This window comes from Nycticebus coucang, chromosome 9 (genome assembly GCF_027406575.1).
Source record: "Nycticebus coucang isolate mNycCou1 chromosome 9, mNycCou1.pri, whole genome shotgun sequence".
Lineage (NCBI taxonomy): Eukaryota > Metazoa > Chordata > Mammalia > Primates > Lorisidae > Nycticebus > Nycticebus coucang.
In genome coordinates, this window is record NC_069788.1 from 64,854,786 (window position 1) to 64,860,526 (window position 5,741).

At 44.2% G+C, this 5,741-nt stretch overlaps 1 non-coding gene across 1 annotated transcript; it reads right to left on the minus strand.

Annotated features, from left to right (window-relative positions):
* Window positions 1-3,188: 3,188 nt before the first annotated feature.
* LOC128595088 (U6 spliceosomal RNA) lies at window positions 3,189-3,295 on the minus strand. The gene has a single exon (XR_008382775.1). It is a non-coding gene; the product is annotated as a U6 spliceosomal RNA (small nuclear RNA).
* Between the last annotated feature and the right edge of the window lie 2,446 nt (window positions 3,296-5,741).

Consider the following 5,741-nt stretch of genomic DNA (forward strand, 5'->3'; position numbering starts at 1 on the left):
TGTTGGGTCTTTGCCAATTTTTTTGAAACTCTTTTCCAGGATGTAATTCTTTTTTGAAAGATGATTGTAAGGCACTAGAGATAAGGGCTGGTTTAGGATGATTTATCCATGTCTTATGCACTGAATTTTTACAAAGAAAAAAATCATAATAAAAGTTATTGTATTACAAGATACAACATATGTTTGAAAAATCAGGGAGTGCTGGAGTCACTCAACTAAACAGGATTTAATTTTATTTTCGATTTTATTTATAATATTAGAGCCAGTTTACACATCATCTACTGATCTGCCTTCTTTATGCCTCTACGTATCAGCTTCCAAGGATGAACATTTTCTACAGTTTGCTTCCTAGATTAGGCAAGACTTTAGCTACAGAAAGGAATCTCTGTGGTGAGACAGAACTCTTCTAGAATGACTTGACAAAATATTGCTTGATTTATTTCAACCTGGTATCCTTATGGACTTAGGATTCCTGGCCTTGAAGTGAAGGGAAGCACCGGCCTTGTTTCTCTGTCTGTAGACCAGGTCATCTCCAATCTAGATTACTAAATTTGCATGATGTCAGGTAGAACCCCACATGGCTAAAGTATCAAAGTGTTTAGGCAACTCAACAGGGAAGGTGCGAGCCTTCTTCTTAGCATCCATCCAAGTTGTCGATTTACAGAAGCCTTGTCAGGGACCCGTCACTTCTGTCTGTGCCTGAGCCATTTCTGACTCTGAGGTGTTCTCTGCCCAGACTTCAGAATCATTATACCCTCAGTGTGGTGTTACTTTCTTTCTTTTTTAATCAAATGTCTGCTCTTATTTTTAATATTCAGGCAGATATTTGTGGCTTAGAGAAACTTCTCCAGGGAAGAGTTCGCCCCCCACCATCCGCCTTACTTCATCAGTATTCATTTTTCTGGCTAAGCAGATTCAGTGACAAATGAACAAAAAAGAGGGAGGTGCTGCTGGGAATGTGGGAATTGTCAGGGAAGTGCCATGGGATCCTTGAGTGATGGGACTTTTCTGAGTGTTCCATAGCATGTCATGTTGTAATGTCCTGACCTGTTTGCTTTTCTGTCTGAGTGACCTGATTAAGACCTGGAGGGCAGGAATCATGCCCCACTCACCTTGTTTCTCCAGTGCCAACCATAGCCAGCAGCTGGTTTTCTCCAAAGTACGATAATTCAACTCCAATTCAGGAAGGAATGGCATTACTAGAAGAGAGTATGGCAGGTGGAATGGTGGCCACCTCAAAAAGATGGGTATCCATCCCAACCTTCAGAACCTGTGAACGTGGCCTCATTATGGGGGAAAAAAATAAGAGGTCTTTGTAAATGTAATTAAGGATCTCAAGATGAGATTACTCTGGATTATCTGAATGGGCTCGGAATCTAATGACAAGTGTCCTTGAAGAGACAGAAGAGAATGCAGAGCAAGAAGAGGGCAAGGCCATGTGGAGATGAGGCAGAGATTGAAACGGTGCAGCTACAGCCTTGGAGGACCCCGCCCTGCAGGGCCTTCTGAGGGGCACGGCGCTGCTGAAGCCTTGATCTAGAACTGTGAGAGACTTTTAAACCCCCAAGTTTATGGTAATTTGTTACAGCAGCCACAGAAAGCTAACACAGGGGTTAACCTGCTTTCAAGAAAAGCCATTAAAACTGACACACAGAGCTTGGTTTACAGCATTGGAAAGCAAAGACTACAGCATGGCCAGGTGAAGGATTCCTATTGGCACAGCCCTGGGACTATGTGGCAAGAGAGGTCAGGAGGGGTAGATCTTGATTTCCAGGGGCCTTGAAGAGCTGAGAGAAGTTTCCACAAGACTGAAGAGTTGCAGCAACAGGAGCTTGTCATTTCCCACAACCACAGAAGTGAGACCTGGAGGGCGCACTGCAGTATATACTGAAGTTGACCAGAGAAATACTCCAAGCCTTTGCCCATGGGAAAGAGAAGTGCCTTAGAGGAGAAAGTGGGGTGTGGGTGTGGGAAGGACGCTCATTTTCTCTAAGCCAGGCCTTTGAGAAATCATCTTTTGCCAGGACCAAGGGCTGAAAGGAAAGGATCTGGGCAAGGAAGGTTTTCCTCCCAAGTAAGCAATAACAACAAACCAGTTTGGCCCATCTATTCCTGGAGTGTCCTCGGCTGCTCCCAAGACCCCAGTGCCTCACGGAGACTCAGCCTTCATGCTTCTAGATGGAGGGGCCCTGAGGGCACTTTAGGAGCCAAGCATCTTTCCTCAGAAACGAGAGTGGAACACAGCAAGGGAATGTCAGAGACGTCTCGGCCAAGGCCAGGCCAGAGGGGCAGGCTGCTTCCTGTTACAGACAGATTGACGTGAGGCCCTGGAACTTTGGGCATTATAGTGGGTGGCCTGGACTGCAGTTGCTCAGGCTCCCCCATGTAAGAGCTGAATTATTCTGCAGGAGTAACTTACCTTCCTTGTCTTTACTATGAGAAAGCCAGCACAACTTCAAGCTCTCTGTAACCCTAAGATTCTGTAATTACTGACTAGCTATTAAATGAAATGGAGTCAGCCTGTGGAAGAATCTTCTTGCTAAGTCACCTGAATTAACAGGGAATGTTTGGGGAAATAGAATGGCCCCCCTCCCCACATACAAAACCAAAACGAAATGAAGTGAAGTATAAAATAAAATAAATATGATAGGACATACAGGAAAGTATGTTCCTGAAAAAGGAGTACTGATTATAGTATGGACAGTCAATGAATGAATGAATGGGTCAGGGTTGATTCCCCTTTTTACCAAAGCTTAATATAATGTACATAATATAGCACACCATGGTATGTCATGGGAAGTAGAACCTTAAGAAAACTACGTGACCATTAACATGACGTACCATGGGCAGCCAGGGAATGAATGTTAAAGAAGTGTATGGGTGAGGGATTTAAAAGGATTCTTTTAAAAAGTAAGGAATCCAGCAGGTGCAGAGGCTCATGCCTATAATTCCAGCACTTTGGGAGGCCGAGATGGGAGGATTGCTTGAACTCAGGAGTTTGAGATGAGCCTGATCAAGAGTAAGACCCCATCTCTACTAAAAATAAAAAAATTAGCCAGGTATGGTGGCCAATGCCTGTAGTCCCAACTACTCGGGAGGCTGAGGCAGGAGGACAGCTTGAGCCCAGGAGTTTGAGGTTATGCCACGGCACTCTAGCCCAGGGAACAGAACAAGACTCTGTCTCAAAAAAAAAAAAAAAATGCATTATGAATTTGGGTTTCATCCTTGCGCAGTGAACATGCTTATATTCTCTGTATCATTCTAGTTTCAGTGCATGTGCTGCCAAAGAGAGCACTGACTAAAGGGTTTAAGTATTTTTTTTTTTTTTCTTTTTGAGACAGAATCTCACTTTATCCCCCTGCGTAAATTGTTCTGGTGTCACAGCTCACCGCAACCTCAAAGTCTTGGACTCAAGTGATTCCCTTGCCTCAGCAGCCTCCCCAGTCCTCCCTGGGACTACAGGTACCCGCCCAGCACCCAAGTATTTTTAGAGATGGGGTCTCCATCTTGCTTAGGCTGGTCTCGGACTCCTGAGCTCAAGGGATCCATCTGCCTTGCCCTCCCAGAGTGATTTTTAAGTATTTTTACTAAATAATACCTACCATGAGCCTCTGCACCTGCTGGATTCCTTACTTTTAAAAAGAATCCACTCATCAGAAATGATGAGATTTCTTTTGTTCAGCTATGTCTTGTATGTGAGTCCCATATCAACTCTTCCTTCTTTTCCTCCCAATCAGCGAAGGCAGCCTTTGGCCACAGCAGTGGTCAGTGTGTTGGTGACTCACTGAGCATGGATTTCCTTCACCTGTGCTGTGGACTATGCAGAAAACCAGAGGTAAAGGGTTGGCTTGAATCTATTTAAGGATCATTGTGTTGTACTCTACAGTGTTTTCCACCTTCTTTTCTTGGCCTACCATATTACCTGATCTTATTATTCATTTGCTTCATCATTTATTAAAGGAGTTGAGAGTGACAAATTGCTTTCAAACTGTCCTTACTTCTGGTGTAAAAGATCTTTAATCCACCTGTAAGAACGAGCAAAAATTGTGACACTATGCACCTTGTAATAGAAATTACCTGCATTCTCATACAATGAAAAAGTTGTAAGACAGGGAAATCTCAAAACAATGGCAAGACGCCAGGCCAGGTAGCAGTGAACACTCCTGTCCACCTGGCCTGAAGTATGCTGGTGCTTGGCAGAAGCTGACTTGGAGCCAAGCCTGCTGTGCTTTGATGGTAGCCAGTGTTATTTCCATGTAAAATTCTCAACAGGCCATTTAACCAGCTCTGTAACTCTCCTGACACTGGGGTACTGGTCTGATCTCTCCTCCTGTGGCAGGGCTTGGTGTGTGTTCAGATTTAATGGACTGGTTGTGGCGAGCCGCTTCTCCCCTCCTCCCTGGCTCACCCCTCCACTGAACCCTACTGGAGGGATACCTGTTATTGAGGATGCTGCTGAATTAAGCGCAGGCTGGACACACACCCATGCTCACCCATGCTCACACATGTCTTCATTACACTCCAGGAAAAACAAGGAGAAAGACAAGAAACCTGTGCTTTTGATCAAGTGAGATGAGGCTTTCACTGCTTCAAATTCCGAAAGTTTGCATAATGAGCTGGAATAACCACACTCCACATATTAAGGAGCCATAAGAAAATTTACAACTCATTTGGACAAGGGGATACATATTTGGGTCAGGAAAATCTATGTGGATGGCAAGAGAGCTTGAAAATTCTTTCCATCATTCATGCATCTTAAAAGTCCCAGATACTGTGGGTATCTGAAGATGTTAAATAAGAGTTTCTGCTTTTTCTCCCTCCACTCTCTCCCTTTTTCATACAATCTAGAGAATAAGGCAGATGTTCATAGATGTAATTTTAACAATACGAGAAATGCTACAGTTGAGGAGCAAACCAAGTGTTACCAGGGCACCAAAGAAACACCATGTAACCGGCTGGAGATGTCCAGGAAGATTTTTTTTTTTTTTTTTTAAACAGAGTCTCACTTTGTCACCCTCAGTAGAGTGCTGTGGCATCACAACTCACAGCAACTTCAAACTCTTAAGTGATCCTCTTACCTCGACCTCCCGAGTAGCTGGGACTACAGGCACCTGCCACAACATCTGGCTGTTTTTAGAGACGGGGTCTCACTCTTGCTCAGACTGTTCTCAAACTCATGAGCTCAAGCAATCCACCCACCTTGGCTTCCCAGAATGCTAGGATTACAGGTGTGAGCCACAGTGCTTGGCCCTGCAGGAAACCTTTTGAAGAAGTTGATGTTTGATCTGGGTCTTAAAAAGTAAAAAGGAGTTTGTCAGTCTGGATATAAATTAACTTGACTTTCTGTCATTTGTCCCTTTCTTTCTGATTGTCCACGTCAGCTTGTCAAGAGGAGGAGCTGTGTGTCCAGCTTCTATATAGAGTAGGAGTCTGGCCCCATGACTTGTGGGAACCACTTGATATATTTTCACTGAATAAATGGACAAATCTAAAACTGGCAGATCCTGAGATTCTTTAGGTGACACACATTGGCCAGTCATTGGTCGAGATCTCCTTTTAGTTTCAGGTAACATCAGAAAGAGTAATGCTGGTAATGATACAAAGTCCACAAAGATTAGGGGACCTAGGTACTGTCCACATTGGGCCTGGTGGCAGGTGACCCCAGATCTAACCATGGGTACACAGTTAACTAACTGTTGCTAGCCACCTCTGGACAATAGTAAACCACCACTGCTTCACCT